Here is a 13,904-nt window from a genome sequence, read left to right as displayed (position 1 = left end):
TCCATGCATCACATTTTGTAGTATGTGAAATCTGCTGGATAGGAACACATTTATAAAATACATATGAGTGATTTAATAAAATGTTGTTTTCTACTTGTATCCCCCCCCCCTTAAAGCATTTAAAATCATTTAAAACATTGATTAAGGGGTACGAACTCACCTGTAGATGGTGGTTTGGATTTACTGAACGGTGTTGGATTGTTAGGTGTCAAGTGAGGACTTGTACACACACTATGATCCCAATGAACATATAATCGCACATATATGCACCCAATTAGTCTTAAACTACTAATTGTAAATGTTAAGACATCCTAGAACATAATAAACACTTTATATAAGTGTTATAAGCCCTAAGGATTGCATCTACGTTGTTGTGGGACAAGGCAATTGGGTTTAGGGTTCCAAAGGACCCTATACATGAGTTTACTCCCCCATAAACATCAGACAAGGAGTTTACGGTCGTAAACCCTTGTGTTTACGGCCGTGAACTCCTAAGCTTTGTGTTATTTTGTGTTTTGAGTTTACTTCCGTAAACTCACATGGAAGGGGTGTTTTTATGCTTTCAAGTCCCATGCACATGTGGGATAGGTTCTAGACATTTATCTAAGGCAAATGAAGGCTTTAGGCACACTTTGGTGCCCTTGATTGATGTTCACGGCCCAAGCACGATAATAAGGTCGTAATCTGTCTTTGGGAGGGGTTTTGATGTTTTAAAGTGCTTAAATTAACTAGAAGTAAATCTAGGTAATTATCCAAAGCTTTAGGGGTGGTTAAATGCACTCTTTGGCCTTGATTTTGGAGTTCATGGTCCAAGAACTTCTTGGGCTGTGAACACCTTACTCTTGGTGTTTTAGGGACGATTTCAAGGCTTAATTACACTAATGTACAAGCCTAATTTGGTTACATATTAAGGGGAAAGGCCTAGGCATCAATATAGGAGTTTACTCCCCAAGGTGTTCTTGGGCGGTAAACTCCCGAATCTAGTTGTTTTGTTATGAAATTGATGTTTTAAGCACATTATAAGCCATATAATACAGCTAGAGAATGGTACTCACGATTTTGGATGAAAACCCGAAGATCCGTTAGAGAGAAATGGATTTTATCTAGTTGGAAATGCAACAAATGAATGATTATGGCTCAAAATTCTATATATAGTCTTGAGATTTTTGGAAGAAAATATTTCATTCCCGTAATGAACTCTAATGTAATAGAGTTTTAGAATAATAGACTTGCACAAAACCCTAGTGCATCCACTCTCCTGATATATCCTTAAGTGTAAACCCTGAAATACTCAAACTTATACGGAAAAGTCTGAAAATTTACTGTGATTGTTATAACTTCTATTGACTTGATAATGTTCGTACAGAATGGAAATTACGGGTTGTCACATCATCCCCCCCTTAGAAGGAATTTCGTCCCGAAATTAGAATTTAAGCAAATAAGAAGTTACAAAATAATTAAGCGAAAAGATGATGGTATTTTAGTTTCATCTGATCCTCTCGTTCCCAAGTGAATTCAGGTCCTCGCTTGGCGTTCCAGCGAACCTTCACTATCGGGATATGGGTCTGCTTTGTCTGCTTGACCTCTCGGTCCATGATATCTACTGGTTCCTCCACAAATTTGAGGCTCTCGTTGATCTCGATCTCATCGAGTGGAATAACAAGATTCTCATCGGACAGACACTTTTTCAAGTTCGAGACGTGGAAGGTAGGATGTACGTTACTGAGTTCGCGTGGTAGATTGAGTTTGTAAGCTACAGGGCCGATTCTCGCGAGAATCTTAAAAGGCCCTATGTATCTTGGATTGAGCTTCCCACGCTTTCCGAAGCGTATCAAGCCCTTCCAAGGTGAGACCTTCTGTAGAACTCGGTCGCCCACCTGGAATTCCAACGGTTTCCTTCACTTATCAGCGTAGCTTTTCTGTCGGTCTCTAGAGGCATTCAATTGTTCACGAATTTGAACAATCTTCTCCGTCGTTTCCCGAATGATCTCCGGACCCGTGAGAGTGCTTTCGGGAACTCGTCCCTTAGCTAACTGGGTATCACCCACCTCAGCCCAACACATAGGAGATCTGCACTTTTGGCCATAGAGGGCCTCGAATGGGGCTGCCTTTATGCTCATGTGATAGCTGTTTTTTTAGGAAAATTTTATAAGGGGTAAATGGGTATCCCAAGCTTTCCCAAAGTCAATCACACAGGCTCGTAACATATCTTCTAATTTCTGGATAGTTCTCTCACTTTGTCTGTCGGTCTGCGGATGGTAAGTTGTACTCATGTCCAGCCTAGTTCCTAGGGAACTTTGTAACGACTACTAGAACCTCGAAGTGAATCTACTATCTCCGTCTGAGATAATAGATAAAGGAACATCGTGCAGTCTTACAATCTCCCTAATGTAAGTTATTGTAAGTTTCTGCATCTTGTCTGTTTCTTTGATTGGCAAGAAGTGTGCAGACTTGGTCAGTCTATCGAAGATGACCCATATGGAATCAAATCCACCCGTTGTCTTGGGCAACTTGGTAATGAAGTCCACAGTAATCTACTCCCACTTCCATTCTGGTATATCTGGCTGCTGCAGGAGACCAGTGAGTTTCTGTGTCACACCCCGAAAACCGAAGGAGAAAACATTTCCGTGGTTGACTCCACGTTGAGTATCAAATCCAATGCACATAGTAAGTAAAGTAAACAATCATTACATTACATATTTAATGGTTTACATTTGTTTGAAAGTAAAGTTGTACAAGAGTGATACATAGTATATACGAACAAAAGTAAGACGAGTCTTCAACGCACTTCGTCTTTGCCAAAAAGGAATCATCGGGTACCTGTCTAATGCGGACTTGAGAATACAAGCAGTTTGAAAATCAGCATAACGCTGGTGAGTTCATAAGTGGTTTTGTTTTCTAAAAATGTACAAGTTCCCTTTTGTTTCTGTTTCTGAAAAAGTTACACACCAAGAAAATCCCATATTTTCTTAAAAGTTAGTTATCAAATCCAAAGTGTAAAGTAAAACATGTATACTGAAAACATGTTTAGTGAAAACATGTATACTGAAAATCAGCATAACGCTGGTGAGTTCATAAGCGGTTTTGTTTTCTGAAAATGTACAAGTTCCTTTTTGTTTCTGTTTCAGAAAAAGTTACACACCAAGAAAATCCCATATTTTCTTAAAAGTTGGTTATCAAATCCAAAGTGTAAAGTAAAAGATGGATACTGAAAACATGTTTACCCTTGTAAATTTTAAAGTTTAGTTGTCTAAATCTGTTATACGAATCTAGTTATGTACGAGTATTACCCTAGGAAAATCCCATATTTTCCTAAATGTTGGTTACTAATATGAAAGATGTATACTGAAAACCTGGTTGTTCTTGTGAGTGGTATTAGTTTTAACACGTATATAAAACTAATGTATGTAAAGTAAACATAGTTACTTGTTCATTATTACCATTTAGTAAATCTCTGTTATCCAAATTGCGAGTTCCATAACCATACGATAGACTAGATATGGAAATAAGTAGTCCACATCACCTTATGACTTTCTTCACCCTTGAACCTTTCGGTTCAGCTATAGCTAGCAGCCAGGTGTGGGGCAGTCGACCCCGTATAGATCTATACACTCAAGTCACGTTATCCCTCCAGGAGATTCTAATTACGGGGGCGGTCCTCCACTCACGTATCTTTGTGGAGTGTTACCAAGGACTTGTCTCTAATTTATAGGAATAACAAATTTACTAGTAATAATATTGAAGGGTACTGATGCAAACAATGATTCTCCACTCACGTATCTCTGAGGAGTGTTACCGAGGACAAAACAATGTACTAGGTTTCATGTTTCAAGTTCAAAGGTTATGCTTTTAACTGATATAATGTGGAAAACCATTTGTGAAATATAAAATACAACATTTTATAATGTTTTTCACAAATAATATGATAGTGTGTTCTGCGAGTTCAAACTGTTATCTGTTATGATTATCAGTGTTAAAAGCATATGAATTATGGAACGCAACACATGTAAAAACAAGTTTAAAGTACAAGTATTCCTTTTACTTTGCATGTATTCCCCCCCCTAAAAACAGTGAAAAACATTAAAAAGAGTAGGGGTATGAACTCACCGCTTAATGTAGAGTTCGAGTGTCAACGGATGCCCTGAACGTCTATGGCCCTTATTATTCGTGTTATGACACATAAATGGGTTATAACTAAGGTGTTTCATGACTAAACATGATGGGAAAACATCCTTAGGGCTTGGAATTACTAAGAATAAGTGTCCTATGATCCAGACTTAATGATTTATGCAAGTTTAGGGCCAAATATGGGCGTTAGAGTGGGTGTATGTTCTTGAAAATGAGTGTGCGGCTAGGGAGTGTGGCCAGGAGTGTGTGTGAGGCAGCACACAAGAGTATGCGGGCGTACAGAGGGTGTGTGTGGCCGTACACAGGAGTGTGCGGCCGTACACTCCTCATTTGAGTCCATATGATGATTTTGAAGTGTTTGCTCTTCACACTTGGGAGATTTGAATGTATTTTGCCCCCATGTGAAGGTGTGCGACCATACACCTTCAAAGGATGATGAACATGATGAGTTTTAACCTTGGGATTCAAGTGTTTACCACTGTAATTAGCTTGAAGATGGAGTAGATCACAATTATGAAACCTTCCAAGTGTTCTTGGTTGATGATTTTAGAGAGAGAAGTAGAGAGAGGGAACAGAAACATCCAAAGGAATTAATGAAGGGGTATCCATCCATATAAGGGATTGAGTGTGAGGTTGAGGGTGAGTGCAGTCGGGTGTGCGGCCGTACACACAGGTGTGTGCCCGCACACACCTTATTTGGTGTGTTTGGCCCGATTTTGTGATACTAAAACACTTTCGAACACTTCCTAGGACTTATATCCAGGTTATACTAAGTCTAGAACACCCATATGGAACCACACGATGTGAAAAAAGATAATGAACTCAAGTTTTAGTGCTGAAACATAGATCAACTACATGGTTAGAAGTTTCGGGTTGTCACATTATCCCCCCGTTAGAGGGAATTTTGTCCTGAAATTCAAAGTTAAGATACAAATCATGGATTTGGAAAGAGATGCGGATACTTCTGTCTCATTGAGTCTTCACTCTCCTAAGTGAATTCCGGTCTTCGCTTGGCATTCTAGCGAACCTTCACTATCGGGATGCGACTTTGTTTCGTGCGTTTGATCTCTCGATCCATGATTTCGATAGGTTCTTCCACAAAGTTCAGGATCTCATTGATCTCGATTTCATCAAGAGGGATCACAAGAGTTTCGTTGGATAAACACTTCTTAAGATTAGAGACGTGAAAGACGGGATGAATGTTGTTGAATTCATGGGGTAATCGGAGTTTATAGGCTACCGGACCGATCCTGGCATGGATCTCGAAGGGTCTAATGTACCTCGGATTAAGTTTCCCATGTTTCCCAAAGCATATCATGCCTTTCCAAGGCAAGACCTTCAACAAGACACGGTCTCCAACCTGGAACTCCATAGATTTTCGTTGGTTATCAGCGTAGCTCTTATGTTGGTCTCGTGAAGCTTTTAGTCGTTGTTGAATCTAGATGATTTTCTCAGTGGTTTCACAGATGATTTAAGGACCAGTGAGAGCACTGCCGGGAAATCGACTCTTGTCCAACTGCGTGTCCCTTACCTCGGCCCAGCACAGAGGGGATCTGCACTTGCGACCGTAGAGGGCCTCGGACGGAGCAACCTTGATGCTGGTGTGGTAACTGTTGTTGTACAAGAACTCGATCAAAGGTAAATGTGCGTCCCAAGACTTTCTGAAATCGATGACACATGCCCTAAGCATGTCTTCTAGGGTTTGGAAAGTCCTCTCACTCTATCCGTCAGTCTGAGGGTGATAAGCCATACTCATGTCTAGTTTGGTTCCAAGAGACTTCTGAAGAGACTACCAAAATCTGGAGGTAAACCTACTATCTAGATCAGAGATAATGGATGCGGGTACACCATGCAGTCGAACTACCTCTTGGATGTAGATCCGCGCAAGTCTTTCCATCTTGAATGATTCTTTAATCGGAATAAAGTGAGCGGACTTGGTCAAACGATCAACAATTACACAAATGGTATCATACCCACTCGGACATTTGGGTAACTTGGTGATGAAATCCATGGTAATCATCTCCCATTTCCACTCGGGTATCTCGGGTTGCTGGAGCAGTCCCGAGGGTTTCTGGTACTCGACTTTCACTTTGGCGCAAGTCAAGCACTTGCCCACGAATGTAGCGATGTCAGCTTTCATGTTTGGCCACCAGTATTGTTTCTTGAGATCTAGGTACAACTTGTCCGAACCTGGGTGGACAGAGTACCTGGTCTTGTGTGCTTCCTCCATGACAATCTCCTTGAATCCTCCGAACTTTGGGATCCAGATTCGGTCCATGAAACAGTGAACTTCATCCTCTCTGATCTCAAGTTTCTTATCCATTCCCCTCAAGGCTTCTCTTGATTTGTTCTCGGGTTTGAGGGCTTCTATCTGGGCATCTCGAATTTGTATGGATAAGTGGGAATGAATAGTCATCGTTAGTGTCTTCACTTTACGACTTGGACTTTCCTTTCGGCTAAGGGCATCCGCTACCACATTGTCCTTGCCGGGATGGTAGCGAATATCGCACTCATAATCGCTGAGCAGCTCTACCCATCACCGTTGCCTCATGTTTAAGTCCTTCTGATTGAGGATGTGCTCCAGGCTCTTATGGTCAGTGAAGATCGTACATTAGGTTCCGTAGAGATAATTTCTCCAAATCTTCAGTGCAAACACTACGGCCCCTAACTCCAAGTCATGAGTGGTATAGTGTACCTTGTGTTCCTTCAGCTGTCTTGATGCATATGCAATCACTTTTCCCCTTTGCATAAGGACACAACCTAAGCCCTGATTAGATGCATCGCAATAGACAACGAAGTCTTCTATCCCTTCGGGTAGGGACAGAACTGGCGCGCTGCACAAGGCTTGCTTTAATGTCTAAAACGTTGATTCTTGTTTTTCACGCCAACAAAATGGTACACCTTTCTGTGTTAGAGTGGTTAGGGGTTTGGCGATTTTGGAAAACTTCTGGATGAATCTCCGATAATAACCGACGAGACCCAATAATTGGCGGATTTTTGTGGGTGTCTTTGGTGCCGACCAATTCTCTATCGCTTTAATCTTGAAGGATCCACATGAATACCCTCCTCGCTTACCACATGACCAAGGAAAGTTACCTTCCAGATCCAGAATTCACACATGGAAAATTTCGCGTACAGCTTCTCGGATCTAAGGGTTTCCAACACTAACCTCAAGTGTTGCTTGTGGTCTTCTTCACTTCTGGAGTAGACAAGGATGTCATCAATGAAAACGATGACGAATTTATCTAAGAAAGGACGACACACCCAGTTCATCAGGTCCATGAATACTGTTGGTGCATAGGTTAGACCGAAGGACATCACTACGAACTCGTAGTGTCCATATCGAGTTCTGAAAGCTGTTTTGGAAAGATCACTCTCGTGAACTTGTAGCTGATGGTACCCTAACCGAAGGTCTATCTTAGAGAAGTAGATGGCTCCCTGAAGTTGATCGAAGAGGTCATCTATTCGCGGAAGAGGATATCAGTTCTTTACAGTCAACTTGTTCAGCTCACGGTAGTCGATACACATCCGGAAGGATCCATCTTTCTTCTTCACACACAAAACCGGAGCTCCCTAGGGTGAGGAACTCGGTCTGATGAACCCTTTGCTGAGTAACTCGTTGAATTGGCTAGATAACTCCTGCATTTCTGCTGGAGCTAAACGATATGGAGACTTGGCTATGGGGGTAGCTCCAAGAATTAGGTCAATGCGAAATTCGACCTGATGTTTGGGAGGAATTCCTGGGAGCTCTTCGGGAAAGACATCAGGAAAGTTGCAGACTTCGGGAATGCTCGCGAGGTCTTTAACTTTCTGTTTCCCATTGATTACATGGGCTAGGATTGCTTGGAATTCTTTTCGCAAGAGTATCTGAGCTTGGATGCAGAAAATGATGCGAATATTGGAGCTGAGTTTATCGCCATAGATTATGAGCGTTTGACCCGTAGGGAGATTGAGACGGATGGATTTTTCGTAGCAAAGGATATCAACATGATTGGGACTCAACCAATCAATGCCTATGATGACATCAAAGATCTTTATGGAGACTGGCATAAGATCAATGGGAAAGGATTGATCGTTTAGGGTAAGAGTACAGCCTATGAATATATCGCGAGTGCTTTCTTTCTTACCGTTAGCCATCTCGACGGTAAACGTTTTGGTTAATGGTTGAGGATTAGGTTTTAGACTATGTTTGAACGAATGACTAACAAAGCTTCTCTCAGCACCCGAATCGAAAAGAATACTAGCATAAGAGTTGTCGAGAAGGAACATACCCGAAACAACAGTGGGATCCGCGACTGCCTCCTCCCGTCCTATGGCTAGGACTCTCCTGGTATTATCAGTTGTCGCCTTTTTAGGACAGTTCCCCTTGAAGTGCCCAAATTCTCCACAATTATAACAGGCTTGACCAACACCTGCTCCAGAAGATTGATTTGTGGATTGGACTGGTGCCTTGCAGGATCGGATCGTGTGCCCCTTTCTACCACAGTTGGTGCATATAAGTTCACGGCAGGGGCCGGGGTTATGATGGTATTTACACTTTTCACATTGGGGAAGGCTACCAGCATACCTATTACTAGGTGTTTGAGCTGTGGATCCCACAACAGAAACAACAGCAACAGGGGTAGTAGCAGCATGGACTGCTACTGTCTGCTGTTTCTTTGAGGACCCTTGAGAAGATTGGCCCTTCTTCTTCTTCCAAAACTTCCTTTTCTCACCACTACTCTTGGTCGGTTCAGGGGTGGCGGTTGTTTCCTCAACATCATCACTATGGTCGATCAGGGTGTGAGCTAAACTCTTGGCGCTGTCATACGTATCCGGCCGTGCAGCTAAGACGTTTTATTTGGTCGGTTGGGTCTGCCCCCAAATAAATCTCTCTATCTTTTTACTCTCCAGGGTAACCATTCCCAGACAGAGTAGTGCCAAGTCATCAAACCTCGAGGTGTATGCTACAATATCAGAACCTTTCATCTTCAGGTTCTAGAGTCCGTGCTCTAACTTCTGTATTTTCGCCCTGAGGGTAGTACTCAGCCAGAAGGAGTTCTTTCATGGCTTCCCAACCCATATCATTGGCCACAGATAGGATCAGGGATTTGACTTGGCCATTCCACTAAGTCAGGGCTTTGTTGCTGAAGTTACAGCCTGCAAACTTTACTTTATCAGACTCCGAACAAGCACATATTTCAAGGATGGATACGATTTTCTCAAACCATCGGGTGAGGGAAATGACACCTCCAGTGCCATCAAAGGAAGTGGGTTTTGCACTCATGAAGTCTTTATAAGAACCCCATTTCGGTGTCCTTGACTATCTTCAAGGTTTTAGGGTTAGGGACCACCTCCTGAATTTCTGGGGTTCATTTGTGACACAGCGACAGTCACTGCGGCAGTAATAGCTGTTTGAAGCGTTGCGAGGGCAATTTGAGGAGAAGGTGGTGGCGGAGGGTTGTTGGTCTTTGAGCTGGGTCTATTTCTTGGAGGCATCTTGATCTAATAAGATCAGGAAGGAGATGATGATAAGTCCTCCAAATTGAATTGAGAGATATGACAGATATATATTTTGAATAAGCGATAAAACAGGAAGGAGTTATCAAAACATATAATTTTATCGCTAGAGGAATGATCAGGGAACAACACTCGATTGAGGATTTCTAAAAAGGATTTGCTCGAGAAATACTCCCATATTATTTCATAATTCGCTATGACCAAGGTTCGATGTTTGGGATATTAGGGTGAGTTTTAGGCATGCCGCACACCGCAGTCACTACCAAGCACATGTTCGCCGTGTCTCGAATGAATATAGTTGGCCAGGCTATATTGATCCTAGACACGACTACATAACTGCCCAGGTTTAACCGGAGTGTACAACACCCATTTACTTATGTTTTGTTCTACTTGTAGTTACGGATCTCGACGATTAGGTATACTTGTATACTTTTGAAAATACTTATACTTTGAAGTATACTTTTAGTTCAGAGCACTTAGTCCCTTTAGTGTTTATAGTTTTATACCATGTCAGGTTTGGTATACTTTATTCACTATATACAAGGGCTCTGATACCAATCTGTCACAACCCGAAAACCGAAGGAGAAACATTTCCGAGGTTGACTCCACGATGAGTTTCAAATCCAATGCACATAGTAAGTAAAGGAAACAACCATTACATTATATATTTAATGGTTTACATTTGTTTGAAAGTAAAGTTGTGCAGGAGTGATACATAGTATATACTAACAAAAGTAAGACGAGTCCTCAACGCACTCCGTCTTTGCCAAAAAGGAATCATCGGGTACCTGTCTAATGCGGACTTGAGAATACAAGCAATTTGAAAATCAGCATAACGCTGGTGAGTTTATAAGCGGTTTTGTTTTCTGAAAATGTACAAGTTCCTTTTTGTTTCTATTTCTGAAAAAGTTACACACCAAGAAAATCCCATATTTTCTTAAAAGTTGGTTATCAAATCCAAAGTGTAAAGTAAAAGATGTATACTGAAAACATGTTAATTGAAATCATGTATACTGAAAATCAGCATAACGTTGGTGAGTTCATAAGCGGTTTTGTTTTCTGAAAATGTACAAGTTCCTTTTTGTTTCTGTTCTGAAAAAGTTACACACTAAGAAAATCCCATATTTTCTTAAAAGTTGGTTATCAAATCCAAAGTGTAAAGTAAAAGATGTATATTGAAAACATGTTTACCCTTGTAAATTGTAAAGTTTAGTTGTCTAAATCTGTTATATGAATCTAGTTATGTACGAGTATTACCCCCGGAAAATCCCATATTTTCCTAAATGTTGGTTACTAATGTGAAAAATGTATACTGAAAACCTAGTTGTTCTTGTGAGTGGTATTAGTTTTAACACGTATATAAAACTAATGTATGTAAAGTAAATATAATTACTTGTTCATTATTACCATTTAGTAAATCTCTGTTATCCAAATTGCGAGTTCCATAACCATACAATAGACTAGATATGGCAATAAGTAGTCCACATCACCTTATGACTTGCGTCACCCTTGAACCTTTCGGTTCGGCTGTAGTAGCCAGGTGTGGGGTAGTCAGCCCTATATAGATCTATACACTCAAGTCACATTCTCCCTCTATGAGATTCTAATTACGGGGGCGGTCCTCAACTCACGTATCTCTGTGGAGTGTTACCGAGGACTTGTCTCCAATTTATAGGAATAACAAATTTACTAGTAATAATATAGAAAGGTAATGATGCAAACGATGATCCTCCACTCGCGTATCTTTGAGGAGTGTTACCAAGGACAAAAGAATGTACTAGGTTTCATGTTTCAAGTTCAAAGGTTATGCTTTTGACTGATATAATGTGGAAAACCATTTGTGAATATATCTATTATGATTATCAGTGTTAAAAGCATATGAATTATGGAACGCAACACATGTAAAAACAAGTTTAAAGTACAAGTATTCCCTGTACTTTGCTTGTATTCCCCCCTGAAAACAGTGAAAAACATTGAAAAGAGTAGGGGTATGAACTCACCACTTAATGTATGGTTCGAGTGTCAACAGATGCCCTGAACGCCTATGGCCCCTATTATTCATGTAATGACACATAAATGAGTTAGAACTAAGGTGTCTAATGACTAAACATGATGGGAAAACATCCTTAGGGATTGGAATTACTAAGAATAAGTGTCCTATGATCCAGACTTAATGATTTATGCAAGTTTAGAGCCAAATATGGGCATTAGAGTGGGTGTATGGTCTTGAAAATGAGTGTGCTGCTGGGGAGGGCGGCCAGGAGTGTGTGTGAGGTAGCACACAAAAGTGTGCGGCCGTAAAGAGGGTGTGTGCGGCCGTACGCAGGAGTGTGCGGCTGTACACTCCTCATTTGAGTCCATATGATGATTTTGAAGTGTTTGTTCTTCACACTTGGGAGATTTGAATGTATGATGCCCCCATGTGAAGGTGTGCGGCCGTACACCTTTAAGGGATGATGAAAATGATGAGTTTTAAGCTTGGGATTGAAGTGTTTACCACTATACTTAGCTTGAAGATGGAGTAGATCACAATTATGAAACCTTCCAAGTGTTCTTGGTTGATGATTTTAGAGAGAGAAAGTAGAGATATGGAAGACAAAACATCCAAATGAATGAATGAAGGGGTATCCATCCATATAAGGGATTGAGTGTGAGGTTAAGGGTGAGTGCGGTTGGGTGTGCGGCCGTACACACACCTTATTTGGTGTGTTTGGCCCGATTTTGTGATACTAAAGCACTTTCCAACCCTTCCTAGGACTTATATCCAGGTTATACTAAGTCTAGAGCACCCATATGGAACCAGAAGATGTAACAAAAGATAATGAACTCAAGTTTTAGTGCTGAAACACAGATCAATTACATGGTTAGATGTTTTGGGTTGTCATATTCGGGTACTCGACCTTGACCTTTACGCAAGTAAGGCATTTACTCACGAAGGTAGCAATATCTGCTTTCATGTTAGGCCACCAGTATAACTTTTTAAGATCCAGATACATCTTATCTGAACCTAGGTGGACAGAATAACGAGTGTTGTGAGATTCGGTCATGACCATGTCTGTGAAGCCACCTGGTTCGGTGTCCAGATCCGATCCATGAGATATAAGGCTCCGCCACCCTTGACTTCCAAGTTCTTATCCATCCCTCCAAGGGATTCACCTGCCATGTTTTCAGGTTTCAAAGCGTCGAGCTAAGCCTCCTTAATTTGTGCGGACAAGTGTGAATGGATAGTTAGAGTCAAAGATTTGACTCTACGACCAGCATATTCTTTCTGACTTAGGGCGTCGGCTACTATATTGGCTTTACCCGGATGCTAACGAATTTCGCACTCGTAATCACTGAGTAGCTCAACCCACCATCATTGTCTCATGTTGAGGTCTTTCTGGTCGAAAATATGTTGTAGACTCTTGTGGTCTGTAAAGATCGTGCTTTTTGTATGATACAGATAGTGTCTCCAGATCTTCAGGGCAAACACAACTGCTCCTAGCTCAAGATCATGGGTGGTGTAGTTAACCTCATGTGTCTTCAGCTGTCTCGAGGCATAGGCTATGACTTTACCTCGTTGCATCAGAACACATCCGAGTCCTTGATTAGATGCATCGCAATAGACAATGAAGTCTTCTATCTGTTCGGGGAGGGATAGTATTAGTGCGGTGCACAAGGCTCGCTTGAGCATTTGGAATGCTCTTTCTTCTTTCCCTTCCCAGTCAAAGGCTACGCCCTTCTGGGTCAGTGTTGTAAGAGGTTTCACTGTGCGTGAAAAGTTCTGAATGAACCTGCGATAGTAGCCAGCGAGACCTAGAAATTGACGACTTTATGTAGGTGTCTTCGGTGCTGACCAGTTCTCAATGGCCTTGATTTTGGAAGGGCCCACATGTATTCCTTCTTCGCTAACAACATGGCCCAAAAATTTGACTCGTCGGATCCAAAATTCGCACTTGGAGAACTTCGCATAGAGCTTCTTTGCTCACAATATTTCTAACACTCTACGGAGATGTTGACTATGTTCCTCCTTACTTCGAGAGTAGATGAGTATGTCATCAATAAAGATGATGACGAACTGATCCAAATAAGGACGACACACCCTATTCATTAGATCCATGAATACTGCGGGCGCGTTAGTTAATCCGAACGGCATCACTACAAACTCGTAGTGTCCATAACGAGTTCGGAAGGCTGTCTTGGGAACATCCTCCTCTAAAACTCGTAGTTGGTGATATCTGGATCGTAGATCTATCTTCGAGAAATAGTTGGCTCCTTGAAGTTGATCAAATAAATCG

Source organism: Lactuca saligna, chromosome 5, assembly GCF_052625555.1.
Source record: "Lactuca saligna cultivar CGN05327 chromosome 5, ASM5262555v1, whole genome shotgun sequence".
NCBI classification, from domain to species: domain Eukaryota; kingdom Viridiplantae; phylum Streptophyta; class Magnoliopsida; order Asterales; family Asteraceae; genus Lactuca; species Lactuca saligna.
This window is presented reverse-complemented; position numbering follows the sequence as displayed.